Source organism: Apodemus sylvaticus, chromosome 19 (assembly GCF_947179515.1).
Source record: "Apodemus sylvaticus chromosome 19, mApoSyl1.1, whole genome shotgun sequence".
Taxonomy (NCBI): Eukaryota; Metazoa; Chordata; class Mammalia; order Rodentia; family Muridae; genus Apodemus; species Apodemus sylvaticus.
Window position 1 is genome coordinate 53,670,556 of NC_067490.1, and position 27,821 is coordinate 53,698,376.

At 39.7% G+C, this 27,821-nt stretch overlaps 1 protein-coding gene across 1 annotated transcript in view; it reads left to right on the forward strand.

Moving 5' to 3' along the window:
- Positions 1 to 16,936: 16,936 nt before the first annotated feature.
- Ascc3 (activating signal cointegrator 1 complex subunit 3) overlaps positions 16,937 to 27,821 on the forward strand; it is a 269,368-nt gene continuing 258,483 nt past the window's right edge. The window contains exon 1 of the mRNA XM_052163239.1: positions 16,937 to 17,144. The gene's annotated coding sequence lies outside the window, so the exon portion shown is untranslated. The remainder of the gene's footprint in view (positions 17,145 to 27,821) is intronic.

Sequence of the window (27,821 nt, forward strand, 5' to 3'; positions counted from 1 at the left end):
GTTTCTGTTTAGTTTGTGTTTCCCTGATCTGTCCATTGCTGAGAGTGGGGAGGTGAAGTTCCCCACAATTATTGTGTGAGGTGCAATGTATGATTTGAGCTTTAGTAAACTTTCTTTTATTAATGTGGGGGCCCTTGCATTTGGAGCATAGATGTTCAGAATTGAGAGTTCATCTTGGTAGATCTTTCCTTTGATGAGTATAAAATGTCCTTCCTTATTTTTTTTTTGATTACTTTAGGTTGAAAGTCGATTTTATATTAGCATAGCTACATCAGCTTGTTTCTTGGGACCATTTGCTTGGAAAATTGTTTTCCAGCCTTTTACTCTGAGATAATGTCTGTCTTTGTCACAAAGGTGCATTTCCTGTATGCAGCAAAATGTTGGGTCCTGCTTATGTATCCAGCCTGTTAGTCTATGTCTTTTTATTGCAGAACTGAATCCATTGATATTAAGAGATAGAAAGGAGAAGTGATTGTTGCTTCCTGTTACTTTTGTTATTAGAAGTGGAGTTATGTTTGTGTGGCTCTCTTCTTTTTGGTTTGTTAAAAGAAGATTACTTTCTTGCTTTTTCTAGTGTGTAGTTTCCCTCCTTTTGTTGGTGTTTTCCATTCATTATCATTTAAAGGGCTGGATTTGTGGAAACATACTGTGTAAATTTGGTTTTGTCCTCAAATACCTTGGTTTCTCCATCTATGGTAATTGAGAATTTAGCTGGGTATAGTAGTCTGGGTTCACATCTGTGGTCCCTTAGGGTCTGTATGACATCTGCCCAGGATCTTCTGGCTTTCTGGTGAGAAGTCTGGCGTAATTCTGATAGGTCTGCCTTTATATGTTACTCGTCAGTGCACCATACCCAAGTAGTGCAGGGAGGCAGCTTAACCACCCAGGAGTGTGGAGAGACAAACTTGCACAGATAGAACACCCCCCACACCAATTCCCCTACCCCCCACCCATCACTATCCCCAACCCCCACCCACCCTCACCCCACCCTTCCCTCAATGCACAAAGGATCATGCTAGGAACCCTCTGGTAGAAGCCCTCCGGTTTCTGTCTCAGGTTTGGGTCCATCCTCCAGCATACTACCATACCCAAGTGGCACAGGGAGGCAGCTTAAACACCCAGGAGTGTGGAGAGACCAGCCTGCACAGGTAGAAACATCCCTGCTACTCAGAGGAAACAGCCGGAAACCCTGAGGACACAAGAGCCTAGGAACAACCTGGGACAGGAGACCTCTGATTTCTGCATACACCCAGAGTTGATCAGGGCTACAGAGCTACATACTCAAATACAACCACAAGAGAGCAGGTCTCATAGGAGTACATACATACAAGTGTACAGAGGGAGAACATGTCTCCCAGGAGCACAGATTTGCATGACAGATAAACCACAGTCAGAGACCGAAACACCAGCTAACATCAGAGATAACCAGATGGCAAAAGGCAAATGCAAGAACATTACCAACAGAAACCAAGGCAACATGGCACAATCTGAACCAAGTTCTCCCACAACAGCAAGTCCCCGATACCCCAACATACCAGAAAAGCAAGATCTGGATTTTAAATCACATCTCATGATGCTGATAGAGGATTTCAAGAAGGACATAAATAACTCCCTTAAAGAAGTACTGGAGAACATGAGTTAACAGGTAGAAGCCCTTAAAAAGGAAACACAAAAATTGCTTAAAGAAATATAAGAGAACATGTGTCAACAGGTAGAAGCCCATAAAGAAGAAACACAAAAATCACTGAAAGAAATACAAAAGAACATGGGTCAACAGGCAGAAGCCCTTAAAGAGGAAAAGCCCCTAAAGCCCTTAAAAATCCCTTGAAGAATTACAGGAAAACACAAACAAGTGAAGGAATTGAACAAAACCATCCAGGACCTAAAAATGGAAGTAGAAACAACTAAGAAATCACAAAGGGAAACAACTCTGGAGATAGAAAACCTTGGAAAGAAATCGGGAGTCATAGATGCAAACATCAACAACAGAATACAAGCAATAGAAGAAAGAATTCAGGTGCTGAAGATACCATACAAAACATTGACTCAACCATCAAAGAAAATGCAAAATGAAAAAAGCTTGTAACCCAAAGCATCCAGGAAATCCAGGACACAATGAGAAGACCAAACCTAAGTATTGTAGGTATAGAAGAGAGCAAAGATTTACAAGATTACACCAGTGAGAAGTCTGGTATAATTCTGAAAGGTCTACCTTTATATGTCCCTTGACCTTTTTCCCTTACTGCTTTTAATATTCTTTCTTTGTTTAGTGCATTTGGTGTTTTAATTATGTGATGGGAGGAAGTTCTTTTCAGGTCCAATCTATTTGGAGTTCTGTAGGCTTCTTGTATGTTCATGGGCATCTCTTTCTTTAGGTTAGGGAAGTTTTCTTCTATAATTTTGTTGATGATATTTACTGGCCCTTTAATTTGGAATTGTCATTCTCTTCTATACTTATAATCCTTAGGTTTGGTCTTATTTTGTGCTGGATTTCCTGGATGTTTTGGGTTAGAAGCTTTTTGCATTTTGCATTTTCTCTGTTTATTGTGTCAATGTTTTCTGTGGTATCTTCTGCACCTGAGATTCTCTCTTCTATGCCCAGAGTTGTTTCCCTTTGTGATTTGTTTTTGTTTCTACCCCTATTTTTAGGTCATGGATGGTTTTGTCCGATTCCTTCACCTGTTTGATTGTGCTTTCCTATAATTCTATAAGGACTTCTACCTGTTTGTGTGTGTTCTCCTGTATTTCCTTAAGGGAGTTATTTATGTCCTCCTTGAAGCCCTCTATCAGCATCATGAGCTGTGATTTTAAATCCAAATCTTGCTTTTCTGGTCTATTGGGGTATCCAAGACTTGCTGTTGTGGGAGAATTGGGTTCGGATGGTGCCATGTTGCATTGATTTCTGTTGGTAACATTCCTACATTTGCCTTTTGCCATCTTGTTATCTCTGGTGTTAGTCAGTCCTGGTATCTCTGGCTGGTGCTTGTCCCTCTTGTGGGCCTGCAAGCCTGCCTCAGTACCCCTGAGTATCTGACTTACCCCTGGCACAGAGTGCTGTGGCACTGCCCAGCTCCTGGGTGCAGGTGGAGCCTGAACTGACCCTGTCCTAGCTGCTCTGCCACTCCTGTGTTCCCTGTGCTCCAGCTGTATCTGCCTGCTCAGTTGCTGAAGACAAGATGGACAAATTATTTGTCTTTCTCAGACATTTTTAAGGTATAGCTAACTGATATGATTATACTCTTATTCATATAGATTTGATGTAGAGGCTAAAGTAATTGAGCATGATGACAAGTACATATCATTAAGAATTATTGATGCATGCTATAAAACCTACACTTTGGACAATTAATATATGCTGATAGAAAAGCATATGGGAGGCTAGAGAGATGACTCAGTGTTTAAGAGCATTAAGTTGATCTTAGCTAGGACCTGGATTGAGTTTCCAGCATGCACACAGTGGGTCACAAACGTGTGACTCTAGTTGTAGGGGATCCAAAACCCTCTTCTGATCTCCCAAGCACCATGCATACATGTAGTGTGTGTGTGTGTGTATGTGTGTGTGTGCATATATATGTATACATATATAAGACACTAAATCATATAAAATAATTTTTGTAAAAGGATGATGGGATGATGAGACTTTTGGATTGATAGCATGAGTAAATCACATCCATATATAAGTTACATCTTATATTAAAAAGATAGGGGCTGGTTGTTACAGACTCAGTAATTCTAGTAAAAGAGACTCCTTGTATTCACCAGTATTTGGTTCTCTTTTCTTGGATACATTGGAAGATTGTTTCATAATCATTTTATAGATATCTAGGATTATGTCATTTTGGCCAGAATGAGGTGAATTTCAGTTAAACATAGTTACTGAATATTTTCTCAGACAACATATTTACATAAACAAGGAAACATCACTTCTGTTAAACTAATATTTGGAGACATTTGGGCATAAGATTAAGTATCAAGGTCAGGTCAAATCTTGGAATCATCAATATCTCAGTGATTTAAAGCCAGGAGCCCCTCTAATTAGTTGTGGATACATAAAATTGATTCATATGTGATTGAGGATTAATAGCTCAGCCCAACAACGACATTCCATAGATAACCTGCCATTAACAAAAGGCAACTGAACTCAGGCACTCGGTGTCTTTTGCAGGACTTTTCATGCTAAGGCATTATCTGTTGGGCACTAGATTGCCCCTGTTTTCTAAAAGACCCTGAAGAAATGGCATGTTATGTGTCCTTCTTCAGGAGCAGACTTGGCCACATTGATTCCAGGGCTGGAACCTAGGTCTTGAAAGAGTTAAAGTTACTGTTCCTGGGAACCTGACTTTCTCCTCTGAGGAGTTGAAGGCTATCAGTCCCAAGGTAGTGATGTCTGAAATATCCTGAACTCTTTGGAAAATATTGATTTAACTTTATACTGACCTTGCCATTTTCCCCTGAAGTTAGTGTATAAGATCCTGTATTTATCAATAAGCGTGTTTGGCATAAAGCATAGGCTGTGTAAGACCTCCTGACCCCAGGTTTTCTATCTTTTTCTTTATTTCCTCCTCTTCTGGCCTTTCGCTTAGGACCCTGTCACTACAGAACAACTTACTGTTCCAGGTTTTTTTTAAAGCATGGAGTTCATGCAGGTTATAGTGATTATTAACTTTCAACATGAAGCCCAGAGGAGCAGAATCAAACTAGATCCAAACTATAGTAGACATTTGAAGTTTATTTTATGTGTGCAAGGCTACTTCTTCAAGAAAACTTTGTAACATATACATGACTACCCCTTTGAAGTTGAACTTTCTTTTGCAGAGACTGAAGGAGAATTAATGAATCCATTCTCAACAAGGATTAAGTATAAAAGAAGAGGCTATTTGAGAGGCTGTTATTGTTTTAAAAATTTGTAGGACATTTATTCATAGGGAGAGAGTCAGTGTGAGTGCTTGTGTGTGTGTATGTGTGTGTGTGTGAGTGTCTGTGAGAGAGAGACAGAGAAAGAGAGAGAGACAGAGACAGAGACAGAGAGAGAGAGACAGAGAGACGAGATGGACAGACAGACATGTGGAGAAAGGATGACTTTCGGGTGTCAGCTCCTTCCTTTTACTATGCCAGTTATAGGGATTCAAACTCAAGGTGGCAGGCTTGGTGGCAGGCCATCACACCAGTCTACTGGTTACAGTTTTATTACAAAATTAAACCACTAACACAGGCTGGCACATGCAGGCTATTGTCACAATGCCATATTCTTGCTTCTGGATCCACATTCATATCGTAGAAATACAACCGCAACCCACAGTTAATATTGTTGGGTTACAGTTGTCTATTTCTATACCCTCACACTATGCATCAGTATTTTACTATTTATGTTTTCATAAAAGCAAACACTATGATTGGTACTACATATATAGTGAAAATGTTGTTTAATCTTGTTTATATAGTTATTTATAATTCTGTGTTGTATTGTTGTGAAAGTTTAAGGAGAAAGAGCATATATCTGCAACTATTTGTAACGATTCTTTATCACTGTTTTATATATATATATATTATGAGGTCTGCTCAAAGTTTGCAAATCTGAGAGTTTATGTTCAAGCTTGGACAGATTTTCTCTTTCTTCGTTAGTTGTCCATCACATATAAGAATAAACTATTTTAATATAACCTTGGAGATATATTTTACATGTAAAATACACTTAGGGAATTATAGTTCTGAGGAGAAAGTCTTCCTCAGTGGAAGTGTTAGCCCTGAGGGTGGCATTTCAGCAACTGGGTGGGTGGCATTAGTTTGATAGATTTTGTCTGCATGTACTTGCTCTTCCTGGTTCCAAACTTCCCTATGCTCCTTGGGGAGATTGTTGGTACAATTCATACAAATGTATGGAAAGTGAGGTTATAAAATAGAGTATTATACTGGAATTCTTTAATAAAGGTGGAAGAATTAGCAATATCAAACCCCAAATCTTTTGACAATGTTTACTTAATAAGAAAGGGACATGTTCCCTAACTAAGCTGTCCACCCTGGCAACTGTCCACAGTTAGGGAACTCTAGCCTATAGGCTGGGTAGGAGAGGGGAAGAGAGTCCTCTGCTATGGCTGAGCAGGACCAAGTAGCAGGAAGACTGGGGCTGCCGGTGCACTTAGAGCAGGTGCCAGGGAGGGCTAATTTGAGCAGCTTTTCATTTAGGAGGGAGAAAGGTAAACCAGAGAGGCTAGAAAAGGGGAGGGAGCTGTAGGTTGAGATCTATAGGCGGAAGCTTGTCAACTGGATCTAAAGTAGTGGAGGAATCATGTTGTCCAGGCTTTAGAGCTACGAGGCAATGAGTGGAAGAACGGGAAGAACAGAGAGAAGGCTTAAGAGACAGCCTGGACACAGGCAATCTTTTACTATTTCCCCTATGGCTCAATGTTGTTGTAAATGTCCTGAAAACTATTGGGAATCTAATGTGCTGTTGTACAGCTATTTGGATTGATTGTCTAAGGAATATTGAGGCCAAATTTGATTGCAAAGATTAATGAGTTTAGAGCCTTTCATATTGGGTATCAGTTGGAAAGGCTGAGTTTTCTGAAACGCATCCCAAGAAGAATGAAAGGTCATGGAAGACACCATTTGCATAAATGAGAGAGGCAAGCAAAATTGTCACTGTAACCCATAGTCTTTGGTGTCTGCAGGACTCTGGAAGAACCAGAGGAAGACTGAAGCCTTTCACTGGGTCTTGACTGCACTCAGCAGGGGTCAGGGGGTCAGGGGCTTAGCCAGGCTAAGTTTTAGGAGAGACTCAGTGCCTGGTACGAGGGCTTTCATGGAGGCCAGAAGGGAAAAAAAGGCCAAGTGAGGGTGAAAACTGATCTCTGAAGTGTGTGTGCATGTGTGTGTGTGTGTGTGTGCATGTGTATATGTATGCATGCATGTATGTATGTATGTATGTGATCCACAAGAAGGAGTAGGAGAAAAAAGTCACAAAAGCCACCAGGGTCTAGAGGAACTGTGGAATTATGGGCAGATCCAAAGGGAAGGTAGAACATGAGGGTAAGAAGGGGTGCAATGGCCCTTTTAAGTCAAAGGAAACTGCAGGATTACAGCTCCAAGTATGGTGGGTGCTCTTCTGGTGCCTGTAGTCCAGGCCTAAACTGCACTGGGACCCTGTGATGGCTATTTACTATTATTGGATGTCAACTTGACTGTATCTGGAATAAACTACAATGGAGGGTGAACCTGTGATTCGAATAAAGGTTTAGTTTAATCTTCAAACTAACCAACAGTGATATAGGTATAGTGCTAAATGGTCAAATCTCGTGGGCCATGAGATCATAATTTTATGCTTGATGTCAACCTTGCCCTTCATGAATCAAGACTACCTGATAGCTTCCTCTCTAACTCATGGTATAACTGCCTTGTACTGCTATGGTCCTGTTTTAGCTTCTGAAATAGTATTTCAGTCTACAGTATATTTTATTGCCGTAAGTTCTATATTTCTACTGTATTTTAAATAGAACTGATCATTTAGCAGTTTGAAACAACGCAAAACCTACTAAATATGACATTGAAAATTATTTTAACTGAAACATGTGAATAATAATAAATATATTCACAATAACCTCTACATGTTTTTGTTTTGAGATACTCTTCTCATTATGTTGCCCAGGTTGGTCTTAAACAACTAGCTACTAACATTCTGTCTGCCTAAGGTCTATTGCTAGACTACACGTAAGTGGTTGTATGCGTAGCTAGTCAGCCATTAACTCTTTTGGTTTTTTATTTGTTGTAAAGGACTAGTAAAAAGATGTCTCTTCACCATTCTTATATGAAGAAATTTCAAACTTAGAGACAACCTTAAAGCTCCTAGATAGCCTCACTATTTCCAGGGGCATTTGGTACTTATATAGCCTAACATACAAAACTAATGAATTTCTATTATTTAGTTAACATACTTTTATTCACTATCAGTTCTGGCTTTATTGTTTGCTATGGATACCCCCTCCATTGTTTTGAGAGAAGGTATTTCTATGTAGTCTGTTTCCCTGAAATTCCAAATTTTATTTTCTATCATTACTATACTTTTCTGTGTTACTGCAGATTGAACCAATGTTCTTATGTACACTGGGAAAGTACTCTACCATTGAGTTACATTCCTACACCTTGGGTTTAAACAGGGTCTTTCTTGTTATGCCTTTGATATTATATGGCTTCAGGGTGACCTAGAACTCATGATCTTCCTGCTTCTGCCCCATGAGTGTTGGATTTCAAGGATCTATAACTATTTGTTTAAAAAGTGATGCAGAAAGTAACCTTAGTAGATTTCTCATATTTATATATGTTACCTCATTAGGAGTATTGTATTTTAGAAGTCAAATTATCCCTGAAGACTTATGACTTGATACTCAATGCAGAAGTGCTTAGTGCACAGCTGTTGTATAAATTATTTAATTTAGACCCAGGGTTTTTTCCCCAACCACTGGCCATTTGGTTCCTGGATAAAAGACACACACAGTCTTTATATTTACAATATGCATTAAACAGCACAAAAGTTGAGCAGATACCTATCCTCTATGCTGTTAGAATCTACTTTCCTATCAATAACCCTGAGTTATTACTTATTATGTTTCATCTGTGTTGCTCTTAACTCCAATTGGCCAGCCCTCAGGGCCATGTTCTATTGAACTCCCCAAACCTATGGTGGCTTCTCCTTTCTCCTCCTGTACCTTCTCCTCTGCAACCCTCCCAGCCAACCCCATGATGCTCCAACCCCAAACCTGAGAAACCTAAACCTCAACTATGTCTCTTCTGCCCTGCTATTCGCTATTGGCATCTTTATTTACCAATCAGAAATAACTTGGGGGGCAAGGTCACAGATCTACGTGCAGACTCTGGTTCTTGGTGGCCTGACCTTAGCATTACAATAGACAGCAAGAGGAAACCTCAACACACAACTGAAGTAGAATCTTAAAGGTTCTTTGGAGTCAGTTGCATGGTGTTTTGCAGGAGCAAACACATGTAAGAACCTTTTGTTAAAGTTGACACAGGCATGAACGGCTAAGGCCAACTCCTGAAGCAATGTTTCACTGAAACAAACACAGGAGAGAGGATGCTCTGCTAAAGCAAGTATGTGAAAAGACATGTGATGAAGGATTCTTTGCTAACAACATACATATATGGTCTACCTTACACTGTGTAGTTGAGCTGCATTTGTCAGGACTCTGTAGAGAGAAACACACCAAAATTTTTTGGTGGTATACTACAGTTTCTTGCTGTTTGCATGGATTGAGGCTGATTGATGGACTTGCTGAGGCAAGATCCCTGACTAAGGCAAGATCTGCGCATAGGAAAGGCACGTGAAGGGTACATGATATTTGGAGAGTATAAATAGAAATCCAAGGAGTGACAGAGACAGAGCTTGGCTTGCTGGTATAGCTAGATATGCAACACTTATGGGTCTTGCATTTTAGATGATCCATTCCCTGAGAGAGCACAGCCAAGAATGTCTCCTGGTGTTCTTGTTTGTCCCTCCCGCTGTCAAGCCAAGGTTGAGGCCTGGCTGGGTGTCTCTGTTAGGTCATATTACCACTATTGCTGGTCTGAACTGGTCTGCTGGTGTATCTGTGAGGTATTTGCAAGTAGATTGAGCTGCCACTGCCTGCTAACCTGTGAACTGAACTGACGATTTCCAAACACAGAAGGAAGTTGCTCCAAAGAACTTTTCTAAACAGGTCCACTTCCCACAATGCTCCCACATCCTTTCTTTTCTCCTACCTCCGGTGCCTGGTAGGCTACAGGGAGGTTAAAACATTTACGAACCATCATTAAAAATAAAGTTTGAAGTAATTAAAGTTACAGGCGGCCTAAGCATAATGGGTAAGTAACTCTGCTTCTAATGTAGAAGAAATGGCAGATTATGAGCAGTTAACAATGCTATTTAAGGACATTGGTAAAATGGCAGCTGGGTGGTATCCTGCCTTGATCACAAAAGTTTTTGTTGTTGGTGGTGGTGGGTTTTTTGTTGTTGTTGTTTTTTGATTTTTTTTTTTTTTTTTTTTTTTTTTTGGTTTTGGTTTGTAGTTTTCATGTTTACTATTTTGAAAAAGTTTAGTGGGAAGCCAGTCAATTCTCTTCTGTTAGAGAAGACTACAGAATTGGCCATCCATTTACAGAGTTTGCAGACAGAGGTAGAAGTGCTTGGAAAAGGGGCCAGTGAGAGGAGAAAAAAAAAATAAGCTCTGCTTGGTGAGTGAGAATGAGAATGCCCAGCACAATGAAATCAGGATGCGCTCGAGGCTGGAAGGTAAACTGTCACCCCGCCCTGCTTCTAGGGGCCTGAAAGAACAGGACATGCTACACACATAACAGGGTAAGGTGCAGCCAAGTGCAACACCAGAGAATGTTCTTGGGCCTACACAGATACCCTCACCCTTCCCAGTCTTTCTGCATCATATGTGTAATATCATATGCATAAGAAATGTGCAATTACACATTTATTAGAAATAATGGCAATTATAGGGATACCTGCACAAATCAAAACTGCCAATGCTCCCGTATATGTATCCAATAGGATAAAGCAACTCTTTGCATATTAAAATATGAATCATGTTACGGGTATACCACACAATCCCACAAAACAAGCAACTATAGAAAGAACCAATTGTACCATAAAAGTGATGCTGATTAAACAAAAAGAGAGAGTAAAAACCCTCAGAGACAGACTAAATAATGCATTGTTTACTCTAAATGTTTTTTTTTTAAGATTCATTTAGTTAGTTGATGAGTACACTGTAGCTGTAGACGGTTGTGAGCCATCATGTGGTTGCTGGGAATTGAACTCAGGACCTCTGCTCCGTTTGTCCCAGTTTGTCCCATGGTCCAAACTTACTTATTGTTATATGTAAGTACACTGTAGCTGTCTTCAGACACACCAGAAGAGAGTGTCAGATATCATTACAGATGGTTGTGAGCCACCATTTGGTTGCTGGGAATTGAACTCAGGACCTTCAGAAGAGCAGTCAGTGCTCTTAACTGCTGAGCCATCTCTCCAGCCCTACTCTTAATTTTCTTAATGTTAGTGAAAAAGGAACAACAGTAGCTGAGAGACACTGGGATATCAAAAAACTGAGGAAACAGGCAAGCCAGTAGACTGTAAGGATGTGTTGACATTAGGATGGAAACCAGGAATAGTTTTAAGATGAGGACATGGTTATGCTTATTTATCTACGGGGAATGAAAAAAATATAGATACCAACAAAACTTATGAAAATCAGAGCTGACCAAGGAAGACCTTTTATCATTTGGGAGATGGGTGTCTTCACAAAGCAAATAGCCCAAATATTTCACTGCCTGTCTCAATTACTTATTTCTCAAAAAAAAATATGCATACAAATCAACTTCTAAAGGACTAGCACAAATGATTGATCACAAAGAGACAGACAATATGTAGGCTGGATAAATACAGAAACTGGGTAATAAATGCCATAGCTAGACAATACAGAGACTGAATAAATACATAGACTGGGCAATAAATACTACAACTAGCTTTTCTCAGACTAACCACCCCTGTCACCTTCCCCCGCCCTCTCTTTAGGGCCCAAACAACAGATACTGCAGGGACTGGATAAACCCAGAGACTTGGCAATCAATGCTACAGCTACCTTTTTTTCAGCCTAACCATTTTTTTTTCCTTGGGGCCCCAAACAGGAATTCTTCACCCCACTTTATCAGGAAACAAATATATGTAAAAAGACCATCATTCCAATCCTATAAGTTGGGATGGGTAGTTTTGGTCGCTTGATGTGTTATGTTTGTTGTCATCCAGGGTTTTAGGTTGTTTTGCTTAATTATTGTTTATTGATAAAAATTTAAGTTTTTTGTTTAATTATTGTATATTAATATAAATTTAAGCTTTTTCTTTATTGTATATTGATATTCAGGATTTTTGTTCATTATTTATTGATATAAATGTAATGTTTTGTTAGACTATTGTTTGACTATATCATATATAAGCCATTTATTGAAAATATTTCTATTCTATATAAATCATTAATGTTAGAGAAAAGGACAATTCTTAAACAGAAAGGGGGATATGAAGTAGAAACTTAAGGGTTCTTTGGAAAGTCAGTTGGATGGTGTTTTGTTGGGGCAAACCCATGAAGGAAGTGAAGGAATGTTGTGTTACATAGATGGAAGTTGCTCCAAAGAACCTTTCTAAACAAGTCTACTTTCCCAGTATCCTTTCTTTTCCACTACGTCTGGTGGTGGTAGGCTACAAGGGAAGTTAAAACATTTAAGAACTATCATTAAAAATAATGTGGGAGTACTGGAGTTTGAAATAATTAGAGTTACACACAACCTTCAGAGATGATCTAATTTCTGATCATAAAGACTCTAACTTCATTTCTGGATTGATCATTAATGAATTCATAGTGGCTTGGGCCATTAGGAGGTGAGTTCTAGTTAGAAGAAGTAGGTTGTTGGCTATATTCTCTTGTGGGGTATATCTTGTCTTGAGTCCTTTATTACCGTTGTCTCTTCTGGTTTTCTGGTGGTCATAAGGTAAGAAGCTGCCTCCATCACACCCTCTTGCTACTTTGGTATTATGCCTTAGGTCAGGGTCAAACTGATGGATGCTGCCAAACTTTAACTAAATCATTTGAAATTGGGAGCCAAAATAATCCTCTCTTCCTTTTAAATTGTTTTTCTACAGTATTGAAAAACTGACTAACACAAGGGAACATCATGATTCCTTCATGATGTCAATCTCTTATAAAATAAATCAACTTTTTAATAGCCATTTAGAATTGTTAACAGTACAAACTCATGAACTTAAAAATTCAGAAAACAATTTTTGATGATAAAGGGACTTGTTTTCTAGATATGGGGTATTTGGAGGAGATACAGTAAAGGATTTCATCTTACTCAAAGAGAAGGCCTGGCTTTCCCTCAACTTTACAGGCTTGTAAGTTTGCTTAGGTCAAAGAGGTTGGTCTGATGTGACTTGTGTTGAGTTCTGGCCAAGCCACGTGACCTCAGGTTACATCACAACCACAAAAATAATTGGCAATATAACTATGATATGTGCTTCAGATTAAATAGTAGTTGTGGTACTGGAGTCTGAGCTTAATCAGTCAATACTGATTACACTAATACATCAATCAGGTATGTATGATGTATTCCCTCCAAAAACTCTGGGTACCAAGAGTTCTGGTGAATTTCTGGATGGCAGTGCATATTGTTCATAGAGGTAACTCCACCTCTGAAATGCTCTGCGTACCTGCACTTTCCTTAACCCAAACTTTCATGCCTTTCCATTAGTAATTCATACCCACTTTCAGAAGTTGAGTCTTTCTGGCAAATGTTTACTTTTTGGCAAGTGGTTTTGTTGTCTTCTCAGCCTTGTAATTGAACTTAAAATATGATGGTGTAGAGGAGTTTTAATCTAGTAACATAGTTGCTCTGGCTAGGGAATCATCTCAAAAGACCTTCTAGGTCTGTGTGAACCAGCTGGAATACAAACACTCCTTCAATCCCTGGAGACAAAAGTGAGCAGATCTCTGATTTCAAATCCCGCCTGGTGTAGTGCAAGTTTTAGGTAAAGAAAAGCTTAGGTCCAGGCATTGTGGTACACACCTTTAACCCCGAGCACTCAGGAGACAGAGGCATTCAGATCTCTGAGTTCTAGTCAGTTAGATCAGTTGATTCAGTAATCTGGGAGTTAGGTGAGAGTCAGTGCAGTAGAGTTGACTTTGCAGAAGTTCATTTGGTGGAGTGCAGAGGGAGTTTTACCTGGATATTTTATAGATACAGGTTACAGAGAGAACAAGCCTTACATAGGTGAAGACAGAAAGAGCCAGAGAATGAGAAGGAGCCAGAAGATTAGAACAGATTACTACAGTTAGTTTGATGCCTAGCAGAGCAATTCAGTGAGAAGTCCCAGGGAAACCAAATTGAATCAGTCACCTTGGAGAAGAGTTTTATCCAGAATAGCTGAGCTGAACCAGCCAGCCAACATTCAGAAAGAACTAGAAAGGGTAAGCTTATTCAGCAGTAAGTCTTAGAGGCTGAAAACATTCTAGGCCTATATTAGATTGTACAGAGGCTAGACGCTTCCAGGACTAGGCCTAGCTTAGCAGACTGAGGCAGTCAACCTTGGAGCCTACAGTCACATCAGGGCCTTTGCTTTTCACCTTTCCCTTGACATATATCAAGGATTTTCTGAGTCATAAAACCTTGGCTGTCATTGTGAAAATAGCAAGCTGTATATCTGTACAATGATGAAGCACAGAAGTTTAACAGATTTGTTTATCCTTAGTGTGAGCACAGATGTTACAGCTTGAAGACTAGTGGCATGGATGGTAGATCTCAACAGTTTCCCATAGTTTCATTGACTCCTTTCATAAGAAAAGACTTAGAAGTCCTGAAGTTTCTTTCAGGTATCAACAAGATTCAGGCACAAGCTCGAAACACACACACACACACACACACACACACACACACACACACACACACACACACCAAATGTGCCCACACATTTACATCACAAACACACACAAAGACAAAATTGAAAACAACAGATACTGAAATAACCTCTCAGTATAGGCAGGTGGGTTGCTATTTATCAGATTGCATTTGCTTTTACCTTTACCTATTAAAAACTGTCTAGATATTCTTCCTTCTCCAAACTAGGAGTCATATTTTGTAGACTATCTTTTAGTAAACATTTGAAAAACATGCCCAAGAACACAAAGGGGCCAAAGGTATTTCTTAAGAAAGTAGTGAAGTATATTTCCTTCCAGTCTGATACTATGTAGGAGTATGATTTAAATCATCTGCACCATTTTAAAGTTTATAGATTTACATTTTAAAAGAGCTGAAATAATTACATTTCCTTTGGCTCAACATACAAAAGATTATCTAGAAAAAAAAAAACCAAAAGTTACAATAACCTTCCTGTTAAGTTTTCAAAATATGGCAAATATTTTTATGAATTATCTCAATTTGGATAAGTCAGATTTCTATTTCATGGAGCTAAATCTGGCTAGTGGCTTGAGCATAGCACAGGAGACTCAGGTAGTACATTTTCAATTTTCATCTCTTGGACTCCTCGGGAACTCTGATGGGTACAATCTAAACTCTGTATGTAGCCTCCTTTCCCTTTTCTTTTTTACTCATTTATCTTGTTTCATTTACTGGGAAGGTGGAAGAGAGAGTGAAAAATAAAACATAAATCTAGCCTGACAGTGATGGCTTCATCTAGCTGGATTCGGTGCCAGGCTGCTATTACTTTCAGCTGTACTCCATATGAGTAATATTTGCATGCTGCAGAGACTCTGAGACCCAAAAGTTCAGCTGGAAGTTAACTAACATCTCATTTATAGTTGTGGTTTTAATGTACATGCTGCCCTGAAATTGCTATCTTGGTTCTATAATTCCATGTTTGATCAAACCCCTCCTCCTTCCCTGCTTCATAGAAATGCTCTCTGTTTCTGAAAATTCCACAATTATGTATCTAAGATTAGCAAAATATTTCTATCCAACTTATACCACCGCTGCTTGCATTCTCACATGGCCTTTCTACTTGGGAATCTGCCTCTGCTTTTCTACTATAATGAATTTGCTTTTGTTTAAGTCTCTCTCTCTCTCTCTCTCTCTCTCTCTCTCTCTCTCTCTCTCTCTCTCTCTCTCTCTCTCTCTCTTTTTGGTTTTTTGAGACAGGGTTTCTCTGTGTATCCATGACTGTCTTGGAACTCTCTGTAGATCAGGCTGGCCTTGAACTCAGAAATCTGTCTGCCTCTGCCTCCCAAGTGCTGGTATTAAAGGTGTGTGCCACCACCACCGCTGCCTGGCTAAGTCTCTTCTTTCTCTCTCCTAGAATTCTCTGGTGAGACCAAGAATCTTTGGGATTACCAATTCTAGTCTGATAATAAAATGAGTTAGACTGTAAACGCTTGAAAGGCTACATAGAATTAGATTCCTTCAATCATGAGGAATTTTAGCAAAACAAGTAATTCTCCTAATATGCTTCTCCCTTCCCCAAATTCCTATTATGTAAGCATTCAGCATCTACTTAGAAAATGTAGAGACTGTAATGGTCATATATTGCTTCTATAGTGCATATAGTTCTTTGGATTGTGTTAGGAGGGACTCTCAGAATGTGAAGATTTTTGTTTGTTTTCTCATAAAGTTCGGGTCACACCAGACAAACCTTTATCACAAGACAACTGCTGACAGTTCAGTAACTTTTCCTCTTAATGAATCTTACCAAGTTTCATAATACTTCCTAATTCCATTCACTTTTTAATCTCTGAAATGATCCTACCGCTGTTGAGGCCTTCTTACCATAGTGAGTTTGGTATACAGAACTACCAATGGGTATGGCAAGTGATGTTTATTATTCAACCAAGTCGGCTTCTATAAAACAGGGTTCTAATGAGTAGTAGGACAAGCGCCTCGGGAAGATTGGGATGAAAGGGTAGGATGACAATGCACATCTGCATCCTTGCTCATCAAACTTAATAACAAGGCATTTTTTAAAGGTTAACTTTCCTAAATTGGCCAGTTGGACCAGGCTATCGTCAGATGTTTTGTTTTAGAGGTCAGAAATAAATTCAGAAGTACAAAGTGGAGAATAATGAAACTCGGGGAAAACGAAACGAGCCTAGAGCAGGTGGGCGGAACCGGCTAGTAACCACGGGGCTCTGACTCACTGGTTTCTGCCTTCAGGAGGAATTAAATACTCTGTGCAGTTATCAGGGCCGAGCAGAGATTGGGGAGGGGAAGTGGAGGCAGCAGGAGTTGACCTGAGGGAGCCAAGGGGCCGACCACTGAAACCGTTCTGAAATTTGCTAGCAAAGACAACACCCGACCCCACCCCCCTGAGGGCGGGGCTAAAGGCGGCCGGGCGCTGACGTGGCGACGTTGGCGTCGCGGCTGGTGACGTACGGCCGGCGCCAGCCCCGCCCCTCCTCGTCTGTCGGCGCCGGTGTGTGGGTCTGTGGGTCGGCGCCAGCTGGGCAGCACCCGCGCACTAAGCTGTGACAGCGAGCGACCCCCGCCGGCCCGCGTGTCTTGCGGAGGAGATCGGAGCGCAGCCCTCCGCTCCGCCGGAGCGAGAAGAGGAAGCAAACTTCCAGGAGGCCAGAGGCGCGTGTGGCAGCGGGACTGAGGTGAGCTAGGGAGGAGGGCGCGAGTGGCGGAGCCGGCGTGTGCGGCTGGCGGGGCGGGTCTCAGGGTCCGGAAGGGCACCGGTGGACCGAGCTGTCATCCCTCGGCTGTGCGCCTCGGCTCATCCAAGTTTGTAGGTGGGGATCGGGGTGAAAACTCAAGCGCGATTGCCCACGTGTAAGGACAAAGTGGCCACAAGATGAAAAATTTTCTGTTCGATGCTTGCTTAACCGGTTTCCCCCTACTCCCCCCCTCCCCCGCCCCAACACCTTATTTATGTTACAAATTCCTAGCAAAATCGATGTTCGCGTACATCTGGGGAGGGGAATATGTTGGGTTGGGTTTCCCCCACCACACAGAGAAGTGAGTGCATCGGGTTATGCAGTGAGGACTCTCGAATGTGATTTTGTAATCTTTTTTTTTTTAAATAAAGAAACGCCTATGCTAAGGAGGCGCTGTTGGTAGATGAAGTGGTTCTTGGTAGGATGCTGTGGACTCATGTTTTTGTTTTCCTTTAAAAGAAACTTAAGTTCAGTCTCTAACGAATTTGATATGCGTGGCATCACATTCTGATTGCTACCTGTGGGCTTTGTTGTTGTTGTTGTTGTTGTTTGTTTTTGTTGTTCCTGGGTTAAAATTAGAATAGTCACTATATCCTCTTCATCCTTTGTATATTCATAAGCGGAAACATTTGTTTTCTGAGCTTGAGTTTTCTCATGTTCATAATTCAGCTTCTGAGTCTAGTCTTGGCATGCTCAAGCTCATGTTTTGTACTTAGTTTTTCACAACGGTTAAAATATTATTGGTTTTGCTTTAAAATGTTCATAGAGATGTCAGTTAAGTGTAGGTTAGTGTTATTTACTTGAGTGAATTCTGCAAGACTTGATTTTCTTGATCCTTGTTGAATAGTTTTTTTTTTTTTTTTAAATATTGGTTCATTCATTAGTTCATTCATTCTTTCACTCTTCATTCAAGCCCTGCACTATGGGAGGTCTAGGACATAGAAAGTCTCTGTACAGTTAAAGGTGAGTAGGCACCTTTTAGGAGGAATCGTTAGATTAGTGATTTTTTTCTCCCCTCCCTCACCCCTTCCCCCAGACTAAGTTTCTCTGTGTAGCCCTGGCTGTTCTGGAACTCACTTTGTAGACCAGGCTGGCCTCCAATTCAGACATCCGCCTGCCTCTGCCTCTCAAGTGCTGGGATTAAAGGCGTGTGCCACCACCGCCCTGCTAAATAATAACTGGAAACTAACTTCTGGCTGAAAACATTTTCATTTTTTTCTAGTGTTTACATTGGTTGTATTGGTACCTCATGTCTGGCATAGAATATAGGAAGCTTCATACAAACATTTCATAAGGAATCTATATGATATCAAAATAAACTTATTACTCTAATACATCTTTCTTGAGAGTACAGTTTGTATACGCCTTTTTAGTAAAGTACAGTTTTCAACTTTGAGAAAGTAGTTATATTCAATTAAAATTTTAGCTTGTGAACATCTATAAAAATAAATGAAGAATTTTGAGGAGACAACAGGGAATTGATTTGAATATGCCAAATCTGGAAACTTCATTACAAAGGAACTTGTAAATAAACATCTTGAGGAGCAATTAGCTAGATGTGAAGTATACATCTCGTCAGAGGTTTTATACAGAGAATTCTGAATCTGCAGAGCTTTACATTGGGTTTTACATTTTCACTGTCACATGTATTTTAACTCAATTTTTTACCACAGAGAAGTGAAAAAATAACAGTTAAAACTGAAAAAAAAAGCTGTATAATGTCTTTCAAGTCTCAATGTCTGTTACTTGGCTTCATTTCTTCTTTATCACCTAATATCACCTTTTTTTCTACATGTTCAATGAACCTATGTTTACATTTGTATACACACAAACACACACATAGGAGAGAGAGGGAATAAGGACGGTGTACTAAGCTAGTAGCTTAGTTTAAGAGAGTACTTGTTTTTCTTTCTTTCTGAGATAATATGACCTCACTAAGGAACATTCTAAGCCATTCTCGGTCTTCCTAATGCTGCAACCCTTTAGTACACTCCCTCATGTTGTAGTGACCCTCAACCATAAGATTATTTTGTTGCTATTTCATAACAGTAATTTTGCTACTGTTACGAATCATAATTGTTTGTTTGTTTTCCAGACATGGTTTCTCTGTGTAGCCCTGGCTGTTGTGGAACTCACTTTGTAGACCAGGCTGGCCTCAAACTCAGAAATCCACCTGCCTCTGCCTCCCAGGTGCTGGAATTAAAGGCGTGTGCCACCACTGCCAGGCTATGAATCATAATGTAAATATCTGATATGCATGCTATCTGATATGTTACCCTCCAAAGGGTTATGACCCACAGGTTGAGAACTGCTGTCCTAAGTCATTCATTTTCCTGCAAAGTTTGAAACTTTAGTATTTTTTTTTTTAAGAGCTGAGTATTCCATTTCATATATATACATCAGATTTTCATTTGTTGATGGGACAATTAGATTGGTTCTATTTCCTTTCTGTAGTTAATAAAAGAAGCAGTAAACATGGGGTTGCAATTATCTATATGGTGTAATAGGGAGTTCTCCAGGTATATACCCAGGAGTAAAATTGGTCTTATGGTAGTTCTATTTTTGAGGACTTTCCAGCTGATTTCCATAATGCTTCTATTACTTTGCATACCTACCAGCTCCTGTCTCCACATTCTCTCCAACATTTGTCATCAAATTTCTTGAAGACAGGTTTTCTGGTGTTATCTCAAAGTTTTAACTTGAATTCCTCATTGACTTTTAAAATATTAATGTTGAAAACTTTTAAACTAATTTGGTTATTGGGGTTTCTCTTTTTGAAAACTGTCAGTTCATTAGCCCATCTGCTAGTTGGCAGTTTTATTTCCTTGATATTTAATTTTGTAATTCTTTGTGAATTCTGGATCTTAACCCCTTTCTTATAAGTACAGCTGGTTGGTAAAGACCTGATCTCTGGGTTGTCTGTGCTGATAGTTTCCTTTGCTGTACAGAACCTGGTATTTGGAGCTTTTACAAATGACTTGACATCATAAGTGGAAAGTTGCATATTATAGACAAAATTATTAAAAATATTGAATAAGCCCGGTGGTGGTAGTGGTGCACGCCTGTAATCCCAGCACTCTGGGAGGCAGAGGCAGGCAGATTTCTGAGTTCGAGGCCAACCTGGTCTACAGAGTGAGAGCCAGGACAGCCAGGGCTATACAGAGAAACCCTGTCTCAAAAAAAACCAAATCCAAAAAAAAACCCCAAAATTGAATAAAGTCAATTTAAGACTTTACTATAAAGTATAAGTAAATTTTATTTTGTTTGATTGTGGTACCCTCATTGCCAACCCCCCCCTTTTTTTTTTTTAATTAGCATGCAGATATTTTAAAATCCAACAGCCTCAATTTGGGATCTGGGAACATTTTAATTTCGAGTAAGAAATTCTCAGTCTGTACTTAATACTTAACAGCCATGGAAAAGCATGTCTTATAATGTAAGTTACTTTAAGTAAGCACTGGAGAAGCTTATTTCTTTGTTTTGCTTGGCTCAACACCTAGCAAAAAGTCCCTATATAAAGCTTGAACTCAACACTTCATCAAGTTTTAATTATCTTGAAAGGGGTATCAGAAATATTTTGTGGTTCTTTTTCATTTTGCATCTCAGAAAATGGGATTAGTAAGACTTCTCTTTGGAGAATGACTTATAGAAGTGAAGAAAGACTAGCTAAACCTAATGAAATGAGAAAGATAAGTGAGAATCTAACTCTTAATTGTAAAGGTGTCTAGCAATCAGGAGGCAGGGCAGGGGGGCCAGGTAGGGCAGGCAGAGAGAGACAGAGAGACAGAATGTTTGTGCCATTATAGGACTCCTCTGGGGTAAATGTTCTTTCTTGTTTTACTTCATTTTGGCCTATCGTCACTTTTACTCTCCAAACAGAACTATTAGGAATTGTTTATTATCAAAGGTTTGTACTGGCTTGATTCATTAGGCTGGAATTTGGTAGGGCCTCCTAGTAATAAGAAAGAAATTAATGGTTGACACTAAACATTTACATGGCATGTTTTAAATAGATAATGGTGAATGTTGATATTTAAAGAACAGAAAGCTTATACTTTAGTACTGACTAAATACAAAATTGCAAAACTTCTGCAACAGTTTCTTTGGATGATTACAGAAATATGCTTAATACACCTAGTTCATACTGTTGGTGAGTTCTACTTTAAGCTCATGACGTAAACTTTTTTTATTTTTATTTTTAAATTTATTTATTTATTTACTTATTTATTTATTTATTTATTTATTTATTTATTTATTTATTTATTTTTTCCCGAGACAGGGTTTCTCTGTATAGTCCTGGCTGTCCCGGAACTCACTCTGTAGACCAGGCTGGCCTCAAACTCAGAAATCCTCCTGCCTCTGCCTCCCAAGTGCTGGGATTAAAGGCATGTGCCACCGCCGCCTGGATGACCTAAACTTTTTAATTTGGTAATACATGTTCTCCCAAACTTGATCTTCAAAAGAAGAAATGTAATCTCTCTCAGGATTATTGGACAGTTAGGGAAGTAGCTGCCAAAACATGACATTTTTAGAGATTGCTATGTCATTTCAACTTAAGTGAATGGGTAAGAAGACAAGCACTTCTCAGTAATTACTAACATGGCTTATGAAATTGATAAAAGAAAACTTAATTTCTATTCCAAAAGAAGAAAATCATGTTTACTATTAAGACCACTTATGGTTTTGGTCATATCAAATGGAACTGTGTAGAAGCGTTAAATTTTCTTGTGCATAAATAAACATACCTTTTGTGTTGATTTTAAGAAACTTAATTATAAACTTCTTCATGGCTTTCAAGAAGAAATGAACTTCATGGTGATAGTCATCATACAAGAGTAATCCAGTGAATCTTTTCCAGTTTGATTTTTTTAAATGACCTGTTACCTTCAGTACCAGAAAGGAAGTGCACTAAGCATTCTTTGCAAAGATTTTTAGTTTTAATTATGTACATATGCATGTGCACATGAGTGTGAATGCCTGCAGAGGCCAGCAGGGGGTGCTGGATCCCCTAGAGCTTGGTGTGGTGGGTGAGAAAGTCCGCCACAGGCTCTTGGATTTAAATGCTTGGTTGTCAGGGAGTGGCGCTGCTTGAGAAGGAGTAGGAGATAGAGCTCCATTGGAGTACGTTTGATCTTGTTGGAGGAATTATGTCAGTCTGAGTTGGCTTTGAAGTTACAAAAGCCCAGCCTAGGTCCAGGATCTAGCTCTCTTCCTGCTGCCTGAAGATCTGGATGTAGAACTCTCAGCTCCTTTTCCAGCAACATGTCTGCATGTATACTACTGTGCCCCTGCCATGATGATAATAGACTAAAACCTCTGAAACTTAAGCAAGTCCCAGTTAAATGTTTTCTTTTATAAGAGGTGCCGTGGTCGATCTCTCTTCACAGCAGTAAGACACTGGAGTTACCAGTAACTGTGATCTGCCTGATTGTGGGTGCTAAGAACTTCTTGGGTGGTTGTTAACCACTGAGCTCTCCCTCTGATCTGTTTGTGAAAATTTTTATAGGACCAAAAGCTTTTTATTTTTTTTTTAATTATTTTATTTATTTAAATTCCAAATGTTGTCTCCCCCCCCCCCTTCCTGGTCCCTCCTGTAAGAGTTCTTCACTCTGTCCTCCTCCTCTTTGCCTCTGAGAAGGTGCTTTCCCCCATAACCTCCACACCCCGGCATCCCCCTTTCCTGGGGCTTCAAGTCTTTATAGGTTAGGCACATCCTTTCTCACTGAGGCCAGACAAGGCAGTCCTCTGCTACATATGTGCCAGGGGCCACAGACTAGCCCATGCTTGCTCCTTGCTTGGTTGGTGGCTTAGTCTCTGGGAGCTCCCAGGAGTGCAGGTTAGTTGATACTCTTGGTCTTCCTATAGGGTTGCCATCCCCTTCAGCTACTCCAATCCTTCCTCTAACTCTTCCATTGGGGTGCCTGACCTCAGTCCAATGGTTGCCTGCAAGTATCTGCTTCTGTCGGTCTGCTGCTGGTGGAGCTTCTCAGAGAAGAGCCATGCTGCAAGCACAACGTGGCAGCAGTAATAGAGTCAGGGTTTGGTGCCCACACATGGGATGGATCCCAAGCTGGGCCAGTCACTGGATGGCCTTTCTTCAATCTCTGCCCCATTTCTTTTAGACAGGAGCAATTCTGGGTCAAAAAGATTGAAGGTAGGCATGGGGGCCCTGTCTATCTACTGAAGGTGGTCTTCAGGTTCCATCTCCCCACTCTTGGGCATTTTGGCTAAGGTCATCCCCATTGAGTTCTGGGAACCTTTAATGTCCCAGGTCTTTGGAACTTTCTATAGGTTCCCCGTCCCCCACCCCTTGTCACTGCATATTTCTATTCATTCTTCTGGCCCTCTGGGCTTCTCTCCTGCCCCCTCCCCCCATATCTGATCCTGTCTCCCCTTTTCTTTCCCCATCCCATATCCCACCCAGGTTCCTCCCTCCATCTGCCTCCTGTGATTATTTTGTTTCACCTTCTAAGTGGGATTGAAGCATCCACACTTGGGCCTTCCTTCTGTTAAACTTCTTATAGTCTATGGGTTGTATCATGGGTATTCTGTACTTTTTGGCTAGTATCCACTTATCAGTGAGTACATGCCATGTATGTCCTTTGGGTCTGGGTTACCTCACTCAGGATATTTTCTAGTTTCATACATTTGTCTGCAAAATTCATGATATCCTTGATTTTATAGCTGAATCATACTCCATTGTGTAGATGTACCACATTTTCTTCATCCATTCTTTGGTTGAGGGACATCTGGATTGTTCAAAAGCTCTTTGAAAATTATTGGTACTGTCTGTATTAGGGGTTCTCCATACATGGGTCAAAAGCCTTTTCAAAGGGGATTAAACAAACCTTTCATAGGGATTGCTTAAGATCATGAGAAAACACATATTTATATTGATTCATAACAGTAGAAAAATTAATTATGAAGTAGCAATAAAAATAATTTCATGGTCTGGGGTCACAGTATGAGGAACTGTATTAAAAGGGTTGCAGTATTCCAAAGGCTGAGAACCACTGCACTATATTTTAGGGACTGATTTGGTAAGGAATAATCTAATAATCATCTATAGACAGATTAATGCTCTGAAAACTCAGTAAGTATATTTTGAGTTTCTCTGCATAGGCCAGTAAACTGCATAACGTAGTGAAGGTAGTGTGGAACAGCAAGAAACATGCTGTTTCTGTACTCTAGGGTTAAATGGGCATCCTGTGGCAACACCTCTGTACTGAGTGAGTTTGGCTTCCATCTTACAAAAATGTAAGTGAGTTAAACTACTAGATAGTTTGACTGTGTCCTTATTTACTCCGTTCTAAGTGATATTGTGCTCATACAATACTAAAAGATGAAGTTTGGAAGAACATGAGTGAAATGCTTAATTCAGTGGGCATTTTACCACATGTTTTTTTATACAGTGTTTTATACAATTTTATACATGGTATTTTTATACAATTGACTGTAATCCTTTTCTTAGACCTCTCTCTTCCCTTTGTGTTGGGGTTAGACTTTACTCCTAGCCCATTGGACTCTATGGCCTCCTAATGTTAAATCTTTTATTTGTTTGTTTCCTTATGGTTCTAATTATAATCTTTTTTTATTAGATATTTTCTTTATTTACATTTCAAGTGTTATCCCCTTTCCTCATCTCCCCTCCAAACCCCCTATCCCATCCCCCTTTCCCCTGCTCACCAACCCACCCACTCCTGTTTCCCTGTGCTGGCACCCCCTATACTCCTATATACCCCCTATACCTATCGAGCATTCACAGGACTAAGGACCTCACCTCTCATTGATGTCTGACAAGGCCATCCTCTGCTACATATGTGGCTGGAGACGTGGGTCCCTCCATGTGTATTCTTTGGTTTGTAGTTTAGTCCCTGGGAGCTCTGGGGGTACTGGTTGGTTCACATTGTTGTTCCTCCTATGGGGCTGAAAGGTCCTTCAGCTCCTTGGGTTCTTTCTCTTACCCCTCCATTGGTGGGCAACCCTGAGCTCAGTACAATGGTTGGCTGACAGCATCCACCTCTTTATTTTTCAGGCACTGGCAGAGCCTCTTAGGAGATAGCGTATCAGGCTCCTGTCAGCAAGCACTTGTTGGCATCCACAATAGTGTCTGGGTTTGGTAACTGTATATGGGATGGATCCCCAGGTGGGGCAGTCTCAGCATGGACTTTCTTTCAGTCTCTGCTCCACACTTTGTCTCTGTATCTCTTCTTCCCATGGGTAGTTTTTTCCCCCTTCTAAGAAGGACAGAAGTATCCACACTTTGTTCTTTCTTTCTCTTGAGCTTCACTTGATCTGTGAATTGTATCTTGGGTATTCCAAGCTTCTGGTCTAATATCCAGTGAGTGCATACCTTGTGTGTTCTTTTGAAAACATGATTATAATATAAAATAATATTATATAATATTTATTATAATATGTTTACATGGTTACTTCACTCAGGATGATAATTTCTAGTTCCATCCATTTGCCTAAGCATTTCATGAATTCATTGTTTATTTTTTTAAAGATTTATTTATTTATTATTATATGTAAGTACACTGTTGCTATCCTCAGACACTCCAGAAGAGAGTGTCAGATCTCATTACGGATGGTTGTGAGCCACCATGTGGTTACTGGGATTTGAACTCAGGACCTTCGGAAGAACAGTCAGTGCTCTTAACTGCTGAGCCATCTCTCCAGCCCGAATTCATTGTTTCTAATAGCTGAGTAGTACTCCATTGTGTGAATGTACCACATTTTCTGTATCTATTCCTCTGTTGAGGAGCATCTGGGTTCTTTCCACCTTTTGGGTATTATAAATAAGGCTGCTATGAACATAGTGGAGCCTATGTCCTTATTATACATTGGAGCATCTTCTGGGTATACTAGGAGTGGTATAGCTGGGTTCAGTTAGTACTATGTTTAATTTTCTGAGGAACTGCCAGACTGATTTCCAGAGTGGTTGTACCACTTACAGTCCCACCAGCAATGAAGGAGTGTTCCTCTTTCTTCACATCCTTGCCAGCATCTGCTGTCACCTGAGGTTTTGATCTTAGCCAGTGTGAGGTGGAATCTCAGCGTTGTTTTGATTTGCATTTCCCTGATGACTAAGGATGTTGAACATTTCATTAGGTGTTTCTAGGGAATTCGGTATTTATTAGTTGAGGATTCTATGATAGTATACTTAAGTAGCCCCAGACATTAAATCTTCGTAGATCTTTTCCTCCTATTTATTCCTTGCAAGTTTGTTCTTCATTTTGTGCTGTTATTCTATCCATGTTAATTTGTAGATGATTTTTAAATCCATTCTGTAGTTTTGTTGGTGAGTTGTATGTCTTTCCTAAAACCAGACCTCTCTCCTGAGTTCTACACCTGGATAATCTTACTACTATTTCTACTCGAATGTTGCTCAGGCATATGTGCTGGTTAGTTTTCTGTCAACTTGACACAATTTAGGTTCATATGAGAAGAGGAAATCTCACTTGAGAAGATTGTGGGGCATCTTCTTGATAAATGATCCAAGGGCCTACTGCTGTGATCAGTGGTCCTGCACTGTGCAAAAGAGTGTGCCGAGTAGGCCAGCAAGCAGCTTTCCTCTGTGGTCTGCTTAGAGTCCTGTACTAAGTCTCTGCCCTTTTTCCTACCCTGACTTCTCACATGGTAAACTAAGCTGTAAGATGAAGTAATGAACCTACTCCTTTTTATTATAGAAAGCCTTTTCCTATTTAGTTTGTTTTTGGTCATGTTTTTAAATCATAGAAACAGAAAACTAAGACAACACTTAAAGAGAGTAAAACAAAATTAATCACTATGCTTTAGCTTTAAGAATTTACTTTATCTACCTGTTCTGTAAGTGTATAAGTTGGCCACCTCTTTGCTTATCACTTTCACCACAAATACAGTTAACTAATCTATCAAATAGATTTAACTTACATAATCACTTGGATGTATCTATCTTTCCCTAAGAATTGCTGTTACTTCATGTCAGGAATTATCAGCATATATTTTATTTAGATTACTGCAAATCTTTTGGTTTCCAGTCTTGCCTTTGTTTGATCTGTTCCTTTTACTGTTCAAGTAAAAAAATCTTTTTGGAGTCTTTTTGGGCCTGTTATGATAGTTTCTAAATTTAACCAGGTTAATATGTCTTTTCCAGAAGTTTTATTCTGTCACAAATCATTGTCATCCAGTTTCTGACTGTCACATTCTAGTGGTGTGTATTAGTTCCGTGAATGGGGTATATTTTCATGACACAGCTAGTTTATGTTTTCCTTTTTACCTGATTCAACGCTTCAGCTTTGAATTCTTAAAGTGTCTACACCTCGACTCTTTTAGTGTTATGTTAAACATACCCACTCTGCTCTAGTGATTTTTTTTTATTACTACTTTTTATATCAGATTTATTATTTTATTTTGCTTATTTATTTATTTGGTTGCGTTAGCTTGCTTAATTGGCTTCTTTTCCCTTTTAGACTATAATTCACTAATGTAGAGGTTAGATTGATTTTTGCTCACCATAGTTCATAACCACTTTGGTATTCAAAGTACTGTAAAAGTGTAAATGAAGAAGTATCAACTAATATTCAACTAACCACTATACCACTCCTGAGCATATGTCCAGAAGACTGTATCTTA